This window comes from Pan troglodytes, chromosome 15 (genome assembly GCF_028858775.2).
Source record: "Pan troglodytes isolate AG18354 chromosome 15, NHGRI_mPanTro3-v2.0_pri, whole genome shotgun sequence".
Taxonomy (NCBI): Eukaryota; Metazoa; Chordata; class Mammalia; order Primates; family Hominidae; genus Pan; species Pan troglodytes.
Genome location: NC_072413.2, coordinates 19,301,166 through 19,321,614, shown reverse-complemented (window position 1 = coordinate 19,321,614; position 20,449 = coordinate 19,301,166). Strand labels below are relative to the sequence as shown.

At 41.8% G+C, this 20,449-nt stretch overlaps 1 long non-coding RNA gene across 1 annotated transcript; it reads left to right on the top strand.

Moving 5' to 3' along the window:
- The first annotated feature begins 11,835 nt into the window (after nucleotides 1–11,835).
- LOC134808275 (uncharacterized) lies at nucleotides 11,836–17,313 on the top strand. The gene is made up of 2 exons (XR_010150876.1): nucleotides 11,836–12,054; nucleotides 17,137–17,313. It is a non-coding gene; the product is annotated as an uncharacterized LOC134808275 (long non-coding RNA).
- The last annotated feature ends 3,136 nt before the right edge of the window (nucleotides 17,314–20,449 follow it).

The following is a 20,449-nucleotide window of genomic DNA, read 5'->3' as shown; positions in this document are numbered from 1 at the left end:
TGTACCCAGGAGGCGGAGCTTGCAGTGAGCTGAGATCGGGCCACTGCACTCCAGCCTGGGCGAAAGAGCAAGACTCCGTCTCAAAAAAAAAAAAAAAAAAAAAAAAAACAAAGAATGCTTGTGATTTTTGTACATTGATTTTGTATCCTGAGACTTTGCTGAAGTTGCTTATCAGCTTAAGGAGATTTTGGGCTGAGACAATGGGGTTTTCTAGATAAACAATCATGTCGTCTGCAAACAGGGACAATTTGACTTCCTCTTTTCCTAATTGAATACCCTTTATTTCCTTCTCCTGCCTGATTGCCCTGGCCAGAACTTCCAACACTATGTTGAATAGGAGCGGTGAGAGAGGGCATCCCTGTCTTGTGCCAGTTTTCAAAGGGAATGCTTCCAGTCTTTGCCCATTCAGTATGATATGGGCTGTGGGTTTGTCATAGATAGCTCTTATTATTTTGAAATACGTCCCATCAATACCTAATTTATTGAGAGTTTTTAGCATGAAGGGTTGTTGAATTTTGTCAAAGGCTTTTTCTGCATCTATTGAGATAATCATGTGGTTTTTGTCTTTGGCTCTGTTTATATGCTGGATTACATTTATTGATTTGTGTATATTGAACCAGCCTTGCATCCCAGGGATGAAGCCCACTTGATCATGGTGGATAAGCTTTTTGATGTGCTGCTGGATTCGGTTTGCCAGTATTTTATTGAGGATTTTTGCATCAATGTTCATCAAGGATATTGGTCTAAAATTCTCTTTTTTGGTTGTGTCTCTGCCAGGCTTTGGTATCAGAATGATGCTGGCCTCATAAAATGAGTTAGGGAGGATTCCCTCTTTTTCTATTGATTGGAATAGTTTCAGAAGGAATGGTACCAGTTCCTCCTTGTACCTCTGGTAGAATTCGGCTGTGAATCCATCTGGTCCTGGACTCTTTTTGGTTGGTAAACTATTGATTATTGCCACAATTTCAGCTCCTGTTATTGGTCTATTCAGAGATTCAACTTCTTCCTGGTTTAGTCTTGGGAGAGTGTATGTGTCGAGGAATGTATCCATTTCTTCTAGATTTTCTAGTTTATTTGCGTAGAGGTGTTTGTAGTATTCTCTGATGGTAGTTTGTATTTCTGTGGGATCGGTGGTGATATCCCCTTTATCATTTTTTATTGCATCTATTTGATTCTTCTCTCTTTTTTTCTTTATTAGTCTTGCTAGCGGTCTATCAATTTTGTTGATCCTTTCAAAAAACCAGCTCCTGGATTCATTGATTTTTTGAAGGGTTTTTTGTGTCCTATTTCCTTCAGTTCTGCTCGGATTTTAGTTATTTCTTGCCTTCTGCTAGCTTTTGAATGTGTTTGCTCTTGCTTTTCTAGTTCTTTTAATTGTGATGTTAGGGTGGCAATTTTGGATCTTTCCTGCTTTCTCTTGTGGGCATTTAGTGCTGTAAATTTCCCTCTACACACTGCTTTGAATGCGTCCCAGAGATTCTGGTATGTTGTGTCTTTGTTCTCGTTGGTTTCAAAGAACATCTTTATTTCTGCCTTCATTTCATTATGTACCCAGTAGTCATTCAGGAGCAGGTTGTTCAGTTTCCATGTAGTTGAGCGGCTTTGAGTGTGATTCTTAATCCTGAGTTCTAGTTTGATTGCACTGTGGTCTGAGAGATAGTTTGTTATAATTTCTGTTCTTTTACATTTGCTGAGGAGAGCTTTACTTCCAACAATGTGGTCAATTTTGGAATAGGTGTGGTGTGGTGCTGAAAAAAATGTATATTCTGTTGATTTGGGGTGGAGAGTTCTGTAGATGTCTATTAGGTCCGCTTGGTGCAGAGCTGAGTTCAATTCCTGGGTATCCTTGTTGACTTTCTGTCTCGTTGATCTGTCTAATGTTGACAGTGGGGTGTTAAAGTCTCCCATTATTAATGTGTGGGAGTCTAAGTCTCTTCAAAAGAAGACATTTATGCAGCCAAAAAACACATGAAAAAATGCTCATCATCACTGGCCATCAGAGAAATGCAAATCAAAACCACTATGAGATATCATCTCACACCAGTTAGAATGGCAATCATTAAAAAGTCAGGAAACAACAGGTGCTGGAGAGGATGTGGAGAAATAGGAACACTTTTACACTGTTGGTGGGACTGTAAACTAGTTCAACCATTGTGGAAGTCAGTGTGGCGATTCCTCAGGGATCTAGAACTAGAAATACCATTTGACCCAGCCATCCCATTACTGGGTATATACCCAAATGACTATAAATCATGCTGCTATAAAGACACATGCACACGTATGTTTATTGCGGCATTATTCACAATAGCAAAGACTTGGAACCAACCCAAATGTCCAACAATGATAGACTGAATTAAGAAAATGTGGCACATATACACCATGGAATACTATGCAGCCATAAAAAATGATGAGTTCATATCCTTTGTAGGGACATGGATGAAATTGGAAACCATCATTCTCAGTAAACTATCGCAAGAACAAAAAACCAAACACCGCATATTCTCACTCATAGGTGGGAATTGAACAATGAGATCACATGGACACAGGAAGGGGAATATCACACTCTGGGGACTGTGGTGGGGAGGGGGGAGGGGGGAGGGATAGCATTGGGAGATATACCTAATGCTAGATGACGAGTTAGTGGGTGCAGCGCACCAGCATGGCACATGTATGCATATGTAACTAACCTGCACAATGTGCACATGTACCCTAAAACTTAAAGTATAATTAAAAAACAAACAAACAAACAAAAAAAAGAATAAAAAAAGGAATATAAGGATTAATACTCAATATATGGAGAATATATGAAGGAATAGGTCTTTTATGACATTTCTTTTTATGAGTGAGAAGAGACCTAATAAATTACTTTATTAAATCTCTTCTCACAAGTGAAGATAAAATGTCATCAAGGGCTTAAGTTCTCATGTATTACATATAATGTATGGTTCTTCTATCTATCTTTCTATATTTCTATATTTTGTCAAAATCATCCAATGGGCTTTCCTTCATCATCAAATGCTTTTTTTAAGACAAAAAAATAAAATAATATATTGAGAAGAAAAGAAAAAAAAAAGAGAGAGTGATATGGAGATGAATGTATAAGAGGGAAGGAGGATGTGATGACGTGAGTTGCTCAGATGGGTCCTTACAGGAGCAAAGAGAGATGGAGACAAATGTGAGAAGTACTGAAGTCTGGGATATGATTAAGAGGGGAACACCATCATCACTGGCCATCAGAGAAATGCAAATCAAAACCACAGTGAGATACCATCTCACACCAGTTAGAATGGCAATCATTAAAAAGTCAGGAAACAACAGGTGCTGGAGAGGATGTGGAGAAATAGGAACGCTTTTACACTGTTGGTGGGAGTGTAAACTAGTTCAACCATTGTGGAAGACAGTGTGGCGATTCCTCAAGGATCTAGAACTAGAAATACCATTTGACTCAGTGATCCCATTACTGGGTATATACCCAAAGGATTATAAATTATGCTGCTATAAACACACATGCACACGTATGTTTATTGCAGCACTATTCACAATAGCAAAGACTTGGAACCAACCCAAATGTCCATCAGTGATAGATGGATTAAGAAAATGTAGCACACACACACCATGGAATACTATGCAGCCATAAAAAAGGATGAGTTCATGTCCTTTGTAGGGACATGGATGAAGCTGGAAACCATAATTCTGAGCTAACTATTGCAAGGACAGAAAACCAAACACTGCATGTTCTCACTCATAGGTGGGAATTGAACAACGAGAACACTTGGACACAGGTCGGGAACACCACACACCGGGGCCTGTCGTGGGGTGGGAGTGTGGGGGAGGGATAGCATTAGGAGAAATACCTAATGTAAATGATGAGTTAATGGGTGCAGCAAACCAACACGGCACATGTATACATATGCAACAAACCTGCACATTGTGCACATGTACCCTAGAACTTAAAGTATAATAAAAATATAATAATAATAATTAAAATTTAAAAAAAGAGAACAGTATCTCCAGGCAATGAGACACAGATGCCCTACTCTCTTTCTCTTTATTCCCTCCACTGAGATGAAAACGTGACTCGGATGTGGACCCTTTTCCTGTTCACTTCCTGGACAAGACTGTTTTTCTCTAGACCCAGAAATTTGGATATCTCTTCAATGAATTGCCCAGACTCTTCCACCCTGTCAACAGTGGTCATGAGGGAAGCCTTTGCACTTGGAGTAAGACATTTCTCCCCTGACAGGTTTAACTTTCCATGCTCAGCAGCATTTGACAGAGTTGATTGCTCCCTGCTCCTTGATGAAGCTGACCTGAGAATGATCTTCTTGTGACAGAAACAGGATGAAAAGTCTGGTGAGCTCAGGCCTGGTGCCTTCAAGGCAGACAGTCTTGTCAAGGATGTGTGCTGAGTTACAGCAACCCACCCTTTCCTGATTATTTTTCCTACGTCCCTGGACTCATGTTCTCAGTCTTCTTCATTAGTTCTTCCCCTTTCTCTCCAGCCTCTCGATGGTGGAGATTCCTAGGGGTTAGCTATTCTTTCTTTTCTGTGGACACATGCACTCTCTTCATGATCATATCTAATCTCATGGCTTTTGTTGGGGCTCAGCACACTATACTCCAAAGTATGGCACTTTCGCATGCTGAACTCTTTGAAATAAAGGAGATTGGAAGGCCTCAGAAGCAGGCTCCAGAACCAAGGTCTCTCTGACCTTCTCCTGCCTTCCAGTCTCTTGCTCCCCTCTCCCCAAATCACCCAAAAAATCTAGTCTTCCCTCTGCCATTCTGTGTGGGAGCTGGCCATAAAGAAATTACCTGACCTACCTTGTCTGATAGTAGGTCATAAGACTGATTCCAGAGGGGGTCTTACTGTATAGCTGGGAGAGAGAATTGCTATACAGCGAGGCCAAGAAAAATCTAAACAGACAGGCCGTGCTGGGCTCCTCCTTCAGCCTATTACTATCAAATCATACCCTTTTTGTCCAATTACATTGCTACATGGCTGTCCATCCTTCACTGAACCTGAGCATAAATCTGGACAGTATTCCCTGGGTCTTTGGGTCTTCATTTCTGAAGGTTTCTGAGTCACATAAAACTTTAAGTAAATTTGTTATGCTTTTCTCTATTTATCCTATCTTTTGCTGTAGAAGTGTCAGACCCTTATGAGGAGGGAGGAGAGATATCATACTTCTTCTACCTCTACACTTTTAACATCATCAATTTTCTAATAATGCCCAAATCTTCAGTACACCTCTCTCTCCTGAACCTTATACTTGTACAGCAACTTTCTATGTGATATTTATTCTTAAATGTCTAATAACTATATCAAACCTAGTATGTCCCCAGGAAACATTGATCATCTTTCCTACTCTTCCCCTGAAATTGTTCCTCCCTCGGTATTCCTCATCTCAGGAGAAGGTAAGTCCATTGTCTCTAATTCTTGAATAATCTTCTTTTCTCTTATATCCCACATCCAGCCCGTCAGGTAAGTCTGTTTCTGCCTTCAAATCACACACAGAATCTGGCCACTTCTCATGGCCTTCACTGCTACCACCATTCTGAGCCACCATCACCTTTCACTAGAATGACTGGAAAAGCATTCTCACTGGCCTTCCTGCTTCCACCACTGATAGCCCAAGCAGCTAGAGGGTCCTTTTAAAACATAAGTCAGATCATGAAACTCTACTCAAAATCTTTTAGTGCTTTTTTATTTCACCTTGAGTAAAAGTGAAATCCTTATAAAATCTCATGTGCTCTTACATGATCCATATTCCCAAACCATTTGCTTTTCAAAACTAGTCTCCTACTCTTCTCCTTCCCAATCAATTTGCTCTAGTTCTCTGGCCTCTTAGCTGTACCTTAAAGACACGAAGCATATCCCTGCCTCAGGGCCACCCTAGTCACACCGCACCCGCAATGTGCATCGCTAACTTCCTCTCTCTCTCTAAGTCTTTGCTTAAAAATAGTTTTCTCAGCCAGGCGTGGTGGCTAACACCTGTAATCCTAGTACTTTGTAGACCGAGGTGGGCGGATCACGAGGGCAGGAGATTGAGATCATCCTGGCCAACATGGTGAAACGTCGTCTCTACTAAAAATACAAAAATTAGCTGGGCATGGCGGCACTTGCCTGTAATCCTAGCTACACGGGAGGCTGAGGCAGGAGAATCACTTGAACCTGGGAGGCGGAGGTTGCAGTGAGCCGAGATTGCACCATTACACACCAGCCTGGTGACAGAGCTAGACTCTGTCTCCAATAATAATAATGATAATAATAATAATAATTTTCTCAAGGAGATCTATTTTGACAACTTTATTTTAAAATGCTACCCATGGCTAGATGTGGTGGCTCATGTCTGGAACCCCAGCACTTTGGGAGACCAAGGTGAGAGGATCACTTGAGCCCGGGAGTTCAAGACCAGCCTGGGCAATATAGCAAGACCTTGTCTCTACCAAGAAAAAAAAAAAAGAAAAGAAAATAATAATAAATTTAAAAAAATTAAATAAAATTAAAGGCGACCTATATGAAAATGAATAAATGACACTCATGGATTTCGAATCCAAAATTCACTGTAATCTTCTTTTGGCCACTTAGCACAACTGAAACCCCTTACCCCCGAGAACTTGATCTCTTCTGATGGCCTAAGAACCTGAATGTACAGTTAAACTATCCTAAGCAATAACACACTGTTATGGCTTAATGAGCAGTTTATCAGAACTTAGATGATGAAAACAATACATGGTTTCTCTGTATTTTCCTGTTTCTTTCTCCTCTATCATAGTTCCACTATCAGGCAGATGTTCCTTGTATATCTGTAAGATGACAGCAGCAACTCCACATCTTCCATTCTCTCAAGATGAAGTCCTGCCTTCATCTCCCAATATTCCCAGCAAATGTCTCTGACTGGGACAAGTGCCCATCTCATCTAATGAGACACACACACTGAGTAACTCATTACTGGAGCTGGGGTGGAGCCAGTCCATCCAAGCCACAGAATGGAGCAAGGTGGAGGATTGGTTTTTCAAATAAAACAGGAATACGATTTTCAAAAAGACTAGCTCATCTCCACACAACCAGTATTCCCCATCCCGATGTCTGTACTTGCATCGTCCTCTAGTGGGCCACAGCTCCATCATCACTTTACCCACCTTTGCACCTGCTAAGAGGAGGTCCTTCCCCTCTGGAACCAGAACCACTGGACTGACAGTTCCTGAGAGAAAGGGGCTATGTCTTGGTTATCTTTGTGTCCATCTCCCAGCCCCGTTCTGGCACAGGGTAGGCTTCCTTAAATGTGTGCTCACATGATATTTTTAGGCTGTCCCACATGTTAGCTCTTCTTTTGGTTACTCAGCATCTCTTGAGCAGCCAATATCCAATTATCATAGTCCTTCTAGGACTCATTGCTAATTTCCACATCCCACTTCTCTGGCCCATAGTATTATTAATGCTGCTGCTGTTTTCTAATAAGAAGATAAAGTGTTTTAGGTCCAGTTTTGGGACTGACCATTTTTTCTCCTTGCAAGTTTGTTGACACTGGTGTCAATCACAGATGACAGTTTGTACAAGTTCCTAGGTCTCATCTAACTCATTTTTGGGAAACTCTGTGTTAGATTTCTCTCTACTTTCATATTTCAACTGTATTGCATCTGTTCTTGTCCTATCTGTGACAAAGATGAAACTGGCAACACCATTTACATTGCTGTGGCTGTAGTAACTAGCTGCCCTCAGGCTTATGCTCACCCTTGCATGGTGTAGGGTTGATGCTGAGAAGCGACAGCTCAGGTAGGAACTATAGTTCCCTACCTGAAGGCGATGCCAGTAAAAAATGGCCAAGGCAGTTAAGAAAGTGTGCTTCTCCACCTTCTATTCTGTTTGCCAGCTATATGAAGTGGATGAGGAGATGACAGAATCAGAAGATGGAAGTAATCTGTGTCTCTGAATAACACATGGAACAAGGCTGCCTGTCAATGAGCAATACTAGGCTTTTATGTAACAAGATATTGTTTTACATTTTATATATATTCCGGTAGAACAAACTCTCTCAGCTTGTTTTTTAGTTTGTTTTTTGAAGGTGTCTTTGCTATTCTTATACATCTATATATCCTCTAGAATCAGTAAGTTCCCAAAATAAGCAAACAAAGACTTGGATGAGAATTTGATTGGAATTGTTCTAAATCTGAAACTGCCCTTGCAAAGATTATGACAGTAAGAGAAATCTGACACAGTTGACTTTATCTTGCTTCTAACCTCCAAGCTGTCCTTGGTCATTCCTGGGCATAGGCCAAGCTACTTTGGGTGGAAGTTATAGTACAAATTTAAAGTGAGGATGATAGTAGCGCTTCCCAAAACTTTGTAAAACTAACGAAAGTCTGCAAAGTTAGGATTATGAGATGTGCCTGAATTCTGATAAAATGTATTTTCTATAATCCCTTACTGCTCAAGGGTCACATGGCCAGAGGTCACAAGATTTGTCACTTCTCCAATTGCTCCTATAGGTAACATCACTACTGTGGAACCTGAGGTTGGCCTTTTGAGATTTTTTTTCAGACTTTTGCATTCCGGCAACCTATGGAACCAGGGCTCATAACTCAACCAGTCCTGTGGTTCCACCCAGAGGCAGACTCAGCCCACGAGGATTGTTTTTCACATCCCTATGAATTCATCCCCAGCCAGTCAGCAGCACCCATTCTCTAGCCACCTGCTCACCAAACTATCCTTGAAAAACCCTAACTTCCTGGCCGGGCGTGGTGGCTCACACCTATAATTCCAGCACTGTGGGAGGCCGAGGCGGGTGGATCACAAGGTCAGGAGTTTTAGATCAGCCTGGTCAACATGATGAAACCCCGTCTCTACTAAAATACCTAAAAATAGCCAGGTGTGTTGGTGCGTGCCTGTAGTCCCAGCTACTTCAGAGGCTGAGGCAGGGGAATCACTTGAACCTGGGAGGGGGAGGTTGCAGGGAGCCGAGATCATGCCACTACACTCCAGCCTGGCGAGAGAGTGAGACTTTCTCTCAAAAAAAAACAAACAAACAAAAAACGAAAAAGGAAAATACCAAAAAACCCCTAGTCTCCAAGACTGCTGGGAGAGTGATTTGAGTAAAAACTCTGTCTCCGTGGTCTCAGTGAACTGATTTTGTCTGTGCAGCAGGCAGGAACAACCCATCAGGCAATTACCAATCTATAGGTCGATTTGCAGAAAAATTGATGTATCTAAATTAGTGAGTCTTACAATCTATAAACATGCCATACCTTTCTATTTACCTTAATGTCTCACAATAAAGTTTTGTACTTTTGTCCATAAAGTCCTTTATCTTTTCCCAATTTTTCTCCTTATGAACTTAATATTTTTAATAGTATTGCAAATTGTATCATTTTAACATTTCAGTTTCTGCCTGTTGCTGGGGTTAGGGCTCAGAATGCACCACTCCAAAATATTCCTCTCTAGCATATTGATTATTAACTATTTAGAAAAACTGCCTGCACAGGAGTTAGCTCTGAAAAGCTGCCCTTTTGTAAAAGAAATTCAGATGTATACAACAAATTTTCACTGGTAAAGGTGTTTTTGATCAGGAAGAGAGCTGCTCCAAGGCAATTTTTATCCCCTGAGAGACTCTTATCTGCATAACAAGGCAACCTTTATTTACCATGTATTTACTATATGTTTCCTCCTCTCACGCTCCCATAACTTGCACCACCACCCTCCAGAAGCCCCAAGCCTCTGTTTCTTTCTGTAGCTTAAGATGCTATATAAGCTTTATTCATCTGGCCTTTCTTTGAGTCTTATATTTTTGTGGGACTCCTATGTATACACACATAATTTAATACAGTTTTTCTTGTGTTAATCTGTCTGATGTAATTTAACTTGTAGCCCAGCCACAAAAAGCCTAAAACGGTGGAAGGAAGTCATTTTTCCCTCCCCTGTGCTGAAATATAAAAATAAATAAACCATATGTCAATTTTATATCTAGCAATTATTAATCTAAATAATTAATTTGCATGTTAGGGGCAAAGGGGAATTTCCCTTTCCCTTTAAGGTTTGAGTTTGCTGAAATTAACCGACGGTAGATTCACTGGAGAAAAAGGCAAGTTTATTGTATTCATGGGGGAATGACGATAGAGTGACTACCCAGTAACCCAGCGAGGTTCAGAATCTATATACCCTTCTTCACAGGAGAGAGAGAGATGGGGGAATGTAGGCAATTTTGAGGAGTAGGAAATTGTTTTTAGGAGAGTTGAATGGGCCCAAAGAATTGACCATAGTTTGTGAATTATTCTCTTTGGAAACTCTTTGGAGTATGACAAAGGATAGACAACAGCTTCTGACAAAGTCTGCCTAGGTGTGGTGACATCCCTCAGTCTTACCTTCTGCCATGAGTTTAATCTTCCCTGGTTAGGAAAGTCTCAGGGAGGTGACCAAAGACCACTGGGTTCTTTCTGGAGGAGCTTCGGATAAGGTAACTTCAGAGAGGAAGAGTTTCATCCTGCACTTGGGGGCAAAACAGGAGAAGTTAAGAAAGTCCGTGGTTCTGAGGTTGATTCTAACACCCTTTCATTTTCTTTAGTTCAAAGACCTTAGCATTGGAGGGTGAGAGGGAAGTGAATGGTTAATGAGTAAAAAAATAGAATGATTAGGCCGGGCGTGGTGGCTCACACCTGTAATCCCAGCACTTTGGGAGGCTGAGGCGGGCAGATCACCTGAGGTCAGGGGTTGAAGACCAGCCCGGCCAACATGGCTAAACACCGTTCCTACTAAAAATACAAAAATTAGCTGGGCATGGTGGCATATGCCTGTAATCCCAGCTACTTGGGAGGCTGAGGCAGGAGACTCACTTGAACCCAGGAGGCAGAAGTTGTATTGAGCCAAGATCACGCCACTACACTCCAGTCTGGGCGACAGAACAAGACTCGGTCTCAAAAAGAAAAAAGAATGAATAAGATCTAGTTTTGATAGCACAAATATAGGGTGACTATCATCAATAATAATTTTATTGTACATTTAAAAATAACTAAAAGACTTAAATTGGCTTGTTTGTAACATAAAGAAAAAATGCTTGAAGGGATGGATACCCCATTTACCCTGATGTGATTATTAGGCATTGGATGCCTGTATCAAAATATCTCACATACCCCTTAAATATATACACCTACTACATACCCATAAATTTTTTTTTTGTTTTTGAGATGAAGTCTCGCTCTTGTCACCTAGGCTGGAGTTCAATGATGCAATCTCGGATCACTGTAACCTCTGCATCCCGGGTTCAAGTGATTCTCCTGTCTCAGCCTCCTGAGTAGATGGGATTACTGGTGCCTACCATCACGCCCAGTTAATTTTTGTATTTTTGGTAGAGACAGGATTTCACCATGTTGGCCAGGCTGGTCTCAAACTCCTGACCTCAGGCAATCCACCCGCCTCGGCCTCCCAAAGTGCTGGGATTACAGGCGTTAGCCACCATGCCCAGCCATCAAAGAGTTTTAAAATTGGAAAAATTGCACTTAATTAGATTAACAATTCTCAAATGGAAACTCAATTTGCAAACTAATTATTTCTCCTTACTTGAACATGTGTATACCAATATGCACATATACAAAATCACACATGAACCCACACAGTAATGTATAAAAAAAAATACAGAATGTGAGAGCTGAAAGAGATCTTTTGTCTATCATCTTCACTTTAGTGATGAGGAGTAGAAGGATAAGGTGATTTGCCAAGCTCCAGTAGCAAGCTTATGATAGACACTAAACCCCAAGTTTCTGCATATTTGCAGTGATGTCACAGGCACTCTGTGTGATGCTGGTGAACATTTTAGGTGTGTAAAATTAGTAATACCTGGCAATCTGTTTAAGATCATTGACAGGCCTGAGAGTTTTCCATATGGCCTGCACCCTAACCTCTGGGAAGAAAATATCCACAACGTAATTTCTACAAGATTAGAGGAAGAAGAGAGGCAACGGGGATTCCATTTCTACTAGGAGTATCAACCTCTGAGAGGGATATATCCATCTCTGTGGATGTCATCTGCTCTGCAGAAAACCTTTTCTTGGAACTCCCAGGTATGTAAAAAAAGAGTCAGATATTAGACCTAGAGACAGAAGGCTCACACCCAGTCACCCAGAATCCCTGATCACCAAGAATTAGAACATTTCTGGAAGATGGGCTCTATACATGGAAGAGTTGGGAATCTTTATTTTGAGGCAGAGAAATATGTGGGGGAAACATAAACTCTACTCCCTTAGAATTGAAATGCTCACATTTTTAAAAACAGCGTTTAAACAGACATTTGTATTTAAGGAAGTGAAAATATTTTCTAAGATGCAGGTCATATGGATCTGTCAATTCCCTTCTGAGTTAGGTCACTCTAAAAAGGGGTTGGCAATGATACCTGCCTCACCTCACAGGCTATGGGTGAGCAGCAGATGGACTGATAGATGCAAACACCTCAGAGATGAAAGTTTTTAGTTTAACTGGTCTGCTTAGGTAAGGAGCAAGAATCACTTTGGGGTTTGGAAATAACCTTGTACATAGGACAATCCCATAAAGGGTTGAGAGGGCGGTAGTCATCTCCGTTCTTGACAAGGAGGTGGAAAAAGGATGTGAGAACACTTGTTGCCATGAGTACATAAAGAATAAGTGTAGAAAAGGCAGGAGGGGAGAACTGGGAACATTAAGTATAGGGCCAAGACTTCTTAGGAACAGGACAAGGGACTGTGGCTTGTTCTTTTGACTCTGCTCTTCTTTGAAATGCTTTCACAAGAAACATGAATCTGATGTGGACCCTCCTCCTTTTCCTCCTTTTGGACCTAACTGTCTTCACTCCAGCCCTGCCCTTCTCAACACGACATATAGACAACCCCAGGTCTTGGGTCCCTAGAGGACACCACTGATACTGTGATGTGATGATGAGGTGCTGTTGGCTGTATCCATAGGGGTAAATGCAAGCCGATCCACACATTCATTCATAGAATCTGACCACCATAGCAGATTTCTGCAGAACTCCACCACTGCCCTGTACCAACAGCCCCCTCCATGTGCAGCTGCCACAACAGTACTCATGATGTCAATGTCACTGACTGCTTTGCCAGCACAGGGACCCGACCTCTTCGCTGCCACTACCAAAAATAAGAAGGAGTCCACCAGGCCCATGCGAGTGGGCTGCAAGAAGGGGGCATCTGTTCACCTGGATGGCTAGGTTCCTCCTGACACCGGCACCTGAATGACTTGCACCCTACGCCTTCAAATCTTTGCAGCACTGTCAAGGTCTTCTTTGTAAATGCTTCGTCCTTTGCACGCAGGCTCCTGCGTCTTTCTTACAGCCTGTTCCCCACCAACCCCATGTGCCCTATCCCTGCCACAGTGTCAGGGCTTTTGGTGGAGGATAAGGCGGCAGTGGAGGGTTGGTGGGAGGGAGCCTGAATTACGGAAATAATACTCGGGAAAAGACTTGCTCCAACCAAGCTGCTAGACAATCCCCTTCTCCTGGGGCTGATCTTCCCACCAGCTGCTCTCATAAAACCTCCTGATGGCTGGCCCTAGGTTTCCTGGATCACAGGGTCCTTCTGCCTTCTGCGGGACATTCTATGCCTTTCTCCTCAATGGGCTCCTTCGGAGGGTATTAGGGACTATACACTGGCGGGAAACCGCTTCCATTAGGGAAACAAATCACTGTGGCTCCAGGGGTGTCACCGGAAAAAGCCGTTTCCGGAGAAGCCGGAGGAGCGTGGGCAACTCCGTCTGCCCAGAGCCTTCGTGGTCTCCCAGTTCCCGTGGCCGTCGTATTGGTCGGCAGGGGGCGCCGCGCCACAAGCTTCCCGCACAAGAGTCCAAAACTTCTTTCTTGGTTTCCTTTGAGATAGGCTGCAAGTTTCTTGGTTGCTGACACGGGTAGACGATAATAGGTGAATAAACAAAATCCAGCCAGCATAAATAGAGTCTAACTGTCGAAGAACAGATTTCTGAGTCTACCATAACTTTCATACACTGCAGCACTTTAATGTTGAACCTGCCACCTTCAGATTCACACTGCAGCACCTCAGGTAAGAAGGAAAGGAAGTGAATATGCACAGAGGACCTGCTTGTGTTATGAGCTTTACAGTTTAGCTGCGCTGGAGAAGAGTTTATTTCTTTCATGGAATCCATTACATCACCGATCCCCTTCTGAAGGAGGTTATTTTATCCACAAGAGGAAGCATCCAAAGGTGTTCATATTCTCTACCCTGTGACTCCAGCAAAATGGTGACAAGGTTTTGAAGCAAAGGAGGGCACTTGACTCTAGGGCAGCCGTCCATTAACTGACTAGCCCGGTGCCTGTGGAACAGAGTTGCGTGAGGATTTTACCCTTTTGGAATAATCCAGTGACAAAACTGGATACTATTACTTTCATTCCTTCCCCCGATGCCAGGAGGTATAGCTGTTTTGCCTTTGCTCTTGACATTCAGCACTTAGCCTAATGCTCGCTATAAAAGTGCCTTCAAGAAATCTTTAAGGGGCCATTTTGGTAGATCTGGTTGTTGCTGTGGATCTTTTGTAGATGCCCATTTTCAGACTAGAAAAGTTTCTTCCCTTCTGCTCCTGGTTATGTCTCTTGAATGGATTGGGAATTTCATTGAATGATGGGATTATACAGCGTATTTCTTTAATCAGTTAATGAGGTGAATTAGATTAGTTGATTTTAGAATACTAAACCAACCTTGTATTCCTGGGATAAACCCATTTTGGTTATGTGATATAATCCTTTTTATATATGACTAAATTTAATTTGCTAATATTTTGTTAAATTTTTTTTGCATTTATGTTCACGAATGAGATTGGTCTGTAATTTTTTTGTATTGCCTTGTTTAATTTTGGTATCTAGGTAATATGTTAGCCTCCAGAAATGAATTGGGGAGTAGTCCTTCTTTATTTTGTAACTGGAATTATATGTTATTTTAATACTTGGTAGAACTCACATGTAAGGCTATTTGGTCCTGATATTTTCTTAGTTTCTTTGAGACTGCTTTTTCTTTTTTCTTTTCCTTTTTTTTTTTGGAGATGGGTCTTCCTATGTTGCCCAGGCTAGTGTGCAGTGGCTATTCACAGGTGCAATAACAGAACATACCTCGAATTACTGGTCTCAACTGATCCTTGAACATTTGGTCTCAGGTGCCTCAAACTCCTGGGCTTGAACTCCTGATCTTGAATAATCCTGCTGCCTCAGCCTCCAGAGTAGCTGGGTCTACCGGTGCACACCACCAGGCTTAGCCTCAAACTATTTAAACTTCTGTTTCAATTTCCTTAATGGTTAAAGAGATGCTAACTTTTCCATTTCTTCTTGAGAAAGCTTTGGTAGATTTGTTTTTTTCCCATGTAGGAATTTATCCATTTCATCTAAAGTTCCCAAATATATTAGCACAAAGTTATTCATAATCTGTTTAATATTTATAGCATTGATTTTATGTCCTATTTTTATTCTGACTTTTTTGTACCTTTTTTATTGATAAAACTTTTGAGGTGTGTCTCTTATTAGACAGAGATTTTTTCAGACATGCAGAAGCAAGTACTTATAAACTCATGTAGAAACTTTTTTAGAATGGGTCCGTCTTTTTTTTTTTTTTTTGAGATTGAGTCTCGCTCAGTCACCCAGGCTGGAGTGCAGTGGCACAATCTCGGCTCACTGCAACCTTCGGTTCCTGGGTTCGAGCAATTCTCCTTCCTCAGCCTCCTGAGTAGCTGGGATTACAGGCATGCGCCACCACACCCAGCTAATTTTTGTATTTTTAGTAGAGACAGGGTTTCACCATGTTGGCCAGGCTGGTCTTGAATTCCTTGCCTCAGGTGATCTGCCCTCCTCAGCCTCCCAAAGTGCTGGGATTACAGGTGTGAGGCACCGCGCCTGGCCAGGTCCACCTCTTGAGTCACACAGATCTGCTTCCCCAGACAGGTTCGAGAGACAACTCCTCCAGGCTTCCTACCAGTCTCTGTTCCTGAAGGGAAACTTAAGAGGAAGTTTACTGTGGACAAACTGTGGTCACTGTCAATGCCGTAGATCTTGGGGCTGTAACTAGCACCCATCCACTCCTTCCTTTACCATGTATTCTAATCTCCCTTTACCCTTAGGTCTTAGTTGCTTATTCTTATTTACCCTCTCACCAATTCTGAGAGGTTAAGCCCTTGGTAATCATATTTTTCTCAGGCTGAGGTGGCTACACACTTACATTCACAGTTAAAATGGAGCATGGGAGTACCAGAAAGCGCCCAAGTAGATTACTTGGGTTCTACATAAATTCTTTTCTGCCTCTATTGGATAAAAGCAGCCCTACCTCCCTCCTGCTAATCAGGGTTACTTAGCCTCGACAGTATGGCAACTCCTCTTCACGTCTGCTGGTCCCTAGACACAAGAAATCCAAAGTGTCCTGGGAAAAGCTGTAGCTTGCAGTTCAATGAGACCTTTCTGTGTAAGTTGGCAAGGGTGCATCTTCTTTGGGGACCTGGACCTTTGACCCTGCAGAGCCCAGAGTTACAGAAATGAAAGCACAACATATCTGAGTGGGTCAATCAGAGAGATGGTAAGTGGAGCTACTCCTGCTTCTACTTCTTGGTTCCTGGATCCGTGTATTCTTCCTATTGGGAACACAGTACCCTTTACAGGCCTCTGATTTAATAAATACACTGCATCCTGAAGAATGATACCCCATACTTTCATAATGTTACCTCTTAGCTGCTGCTTCAGCTGTGTCTTTGGAAAGTCAGTTTCTCTTCTTTCCTCCCTCCCTCCTTTCTTTCTTCTATCCTCCTTTCTTCTTCTCTCTCTTTTCCATTCCTTCCTTTCCTCATTTCTCTTTCTCTTTCTTCCTTCCTCCCTCCCTTCCTTTCTTTCCTTGAGCTGAAATGGCTTGTACCTTCCTTTTCCCACATAAACACCAATGGACTCTTCCCATTAGTCCTCTAGTTTCTTCCAGAGGTAGGTGAAATTATTGAAGAGACTTCAGCAGAAATTAGGGAAGATCTTCTGAACTGTGATTAAATGGAGTGTGGTCGTTTACCTAATTATCCTTGGTTATCACCTTCTGTGATTGTGATTTTACTTATTACGCAGCAGAGCCATCTGATGAAGACCTGCATTACTTTTTAATCTTATGCCTGCCTTTTGTCTTTCCCAGATTTGATAAATGGTTGGTCCTCATGATCCACTGATGCAGACTACTTGGGAGGTCCCAATGTCCTGGTGCCCAAAGGCAAGATCATTTTTCCCCCTGCAGTGTTTCTGTCTGTCATGATGATGTGAGTGGGCTCTTATTGGGGGTGCCTAATGCTGCAATAAAGAAAGAGTTTTCTTGGCTTGGTGCAGTGGCTCACGCCTGTAATCCCAACACTTTGGGAGGCCGAGGTAGGCAGATCACGAGGTCAAGAGATCAAGACCAACCTGGCCAACATGGTGAAATCCTGTCTCTACTAAAAATATAAAAATTAGCTGGGCGTGGTGGCGTGCACCTGTTGTCCCAGCTACTCGGGAGGCTGAGACAGGAGAATTGCTTGAACCCGGGAAGCGGAGGTTGCAGTGAGCCGAGACTGCGCCACTGCACTCCAGCCTGGCGACAGAGCAAGACTCCATCTCAAAGAAAAAAAAAAGAAAAGGTTTTATCTTCTGAATTAAGCTGTATCCCTCTGAGCTAGTCAGGGAAATAGGCAATCTTTTTTTTCTATGGCTCATAGATACTGGTATCACTGGTTATCACTTGTGATAAGTAAGCAACATCCTTCCTTCATAGATTTATAGCTCAGTGTTTGGCATATGCCCTATAATTATTATCACAAGCAAGGTGTGCAGAGGCAAAGTTTTCTAGGATACAAGCACCTGTCTGTTTTGTTCACCTCTCCCTATATGGCACTTAGCATAGTGCTTGTCATATCAAAGGCACTCAGAAATGTTAATTAAATAAATATTAGTGATGGAAGAATGTCTTTCTATTGTCTTCACATATGAATAAAAAGTTGGCCAGGGGCAGTGGTTCATGCCTGTAATCCCAGCACTTTGAGAGGGTGAGGTGAGTGGATCACTTAAGTCCGGGAATTTGGGACCAGTCTGGGCAACATGGTGAAACCCCATCTCTACAAAAAAATACAAAAATTAGCTGGGCGTGGTGGCACACGCCTGTAGTCCCGACTACTCAGGAGGCTGAGGTGGGAGGATCGCTTGAGCCTAGGAGGTGGAGGTCGCAGTGAGCCAAGGTTGGGCTGCTGCACTCCAGCCTGGGAGACAGAGCCAGACCCTGTCTCAAAAAAAAAAAAAAAAAAAAAAGTTAACTAGATAAAACATCCTTTGTTTCTGGATGTCCAAAGAGTTGTTTTTATTGTTTTACTGAAATGTCATGGATTAATATAGTCTGTATTCCTGTATTGGTAGCCTGCTATTACTACACAAAAACATTCGAATGCCTTCTCTTTTGCTGTATTTTAGACATTTTTCAAAAGCCTAGGTTTTGTGTTGCTTTTGCTTATGCTGAGACTTGGTGATTCCACCTGTTTCTAAAACCAGCTCCCTATCTCCTGCTGGAGAATGTTCCTTTTGTTCTTTGACTTTTGATTCTGTGTCTTGTGTTTTAAGGTTCAGTTTAGGAATCTCAGTATATTTTAGGTTGATTCCCTGGAATTCAAGTGAGATGCATTTTTTTCTTTTTTTGAGAAATTAATTAACAATTTATTCTAATGTGTGGATGTTTAAGTTCCTGGCATTTGACTGAGCTTTGTAATGTGTACTTTCTACACTGTGGAAAGAAGGAGTTCTAAAAATATATATATAGCCAGGTGCAGTGGCTCACGCCCTAATCCCAGCACTTTGGGAGGCCGAGGCGGGTGGATCATTTGAGGTCAAGGGTTTGAGACCAGCCTGGCCAACATGGTGAAACCCCGTCTGTACTAAAAATACAAAAATAAGCCAGGCATGGTGGCAGGTGCCTGTAATCCCAGCTACTCGGGAGGCTGAGGCAGGAGAATCACTTGAACCCAGGAGGTGGATGTTGCAGTGACCTGAGACTGTGCCATTGCACTCCAGCCTGGGCAACAAGAGCAAAACTCCATCTCAAAAAGAAAAAATATATATATTCTCAGAAAGAAAATATATCTATCTATCTATCTAGATAGATAGATTTCAAAATATGAATTTTTGTACCTATCAAGATAGAAGATCCTGTTAATAAATTTGGAGAACAATTAGATATTCAACAAGTAGACATTGTGCATTTCTACTTAATGGACATCTGTATTGCCAGAATGCCATTGAACATGATCCTGGTTTTAAAGTAGTGGTTGTCCAAGAAAGGAGTACGAGGCTGAGAAGATTCTCTTAGAGTGACAGAATTGCTAGATTGAACAAGTTGATTTAGAATAGGTTGCTATACGTCTCTCTTATGGCTTTCAAGGATATAGCAGGCCATTCTGGACAAGATCTATAAGAAAACATATGTGTTTCATTTTGAGTGATAACCCAAGGTTAAACCCAAAACGCTTAGGTTCAGGATTTCAAAGTATAGGCCATATTAAGAGAAAATATTTATGACACATATACACTTGATTGATGCAACATTTACATTTGTTTCTGTCAATAAGCTAGCAGGGAGCAAGCTAATGTGTAGGGTAATAGTGACAGACATACACCAACTTAAGAGGAGCAATCAGTGTCTTACTGTCAGGCTGCCACTGATGCCCAGCTAGTGCATCATTGATCCTCACCTACAAGATTTTCTTCCTCATTTCTGCATAAGGAGGCTAAAGTTACCTCAAAAGCTGGTGGTCGTGGTCTGCAGAAAACTCAGCTTAGCATTCCCCTTTAGAGATATGGGGATACTGATGCTCAATGTTCAATGACAGCACAGCTGCCTGGACTTTATGATAAAACTCTCACTAGAGATTGAAGTTTATAGGAGCCTTAGCCTAGAATCTCATTAGTTCTTCCACAGACTTTCTCTCAAAAACAAGCAACATGTTTATATTACCCACTTTTCACATATAAGCATGTTTTTCACTTTTAAATAAATTCTCTCAAAAATTAAATTTAAAACCACATTTTACATAAACATAGTTATGAAACTTCTTAATAACAACATATTTGTAATTTGACCAAGTGGAGTGAAAACCCTCTATCAAAACAAATGCACTTTAGTGGGGAACGAGGCATCCTTTATAAATACATAAATGAATCATACACAGCACAATATCTGTGCAATATTGGATAGCTTCCTTCTAAGTCATCTCCACATGTCTTAGAACTATAAGGAATCTCCCATCATAACTCAATCTTCCCCACAACTGAGGCCCACAGCCTGAGCTGGCCAGATTCCTTTGAGGGAACTGAGTTTCCATCTCTCACTCCCTGTCATCAGCCTACTAGAAACCGAGGTGAAGGAGTGTGAATGACTTGGAGCAGTGCCTCACTGACAGAAGAGCACAAGGAATTTTCTCTTCCAAGAGGGCCTG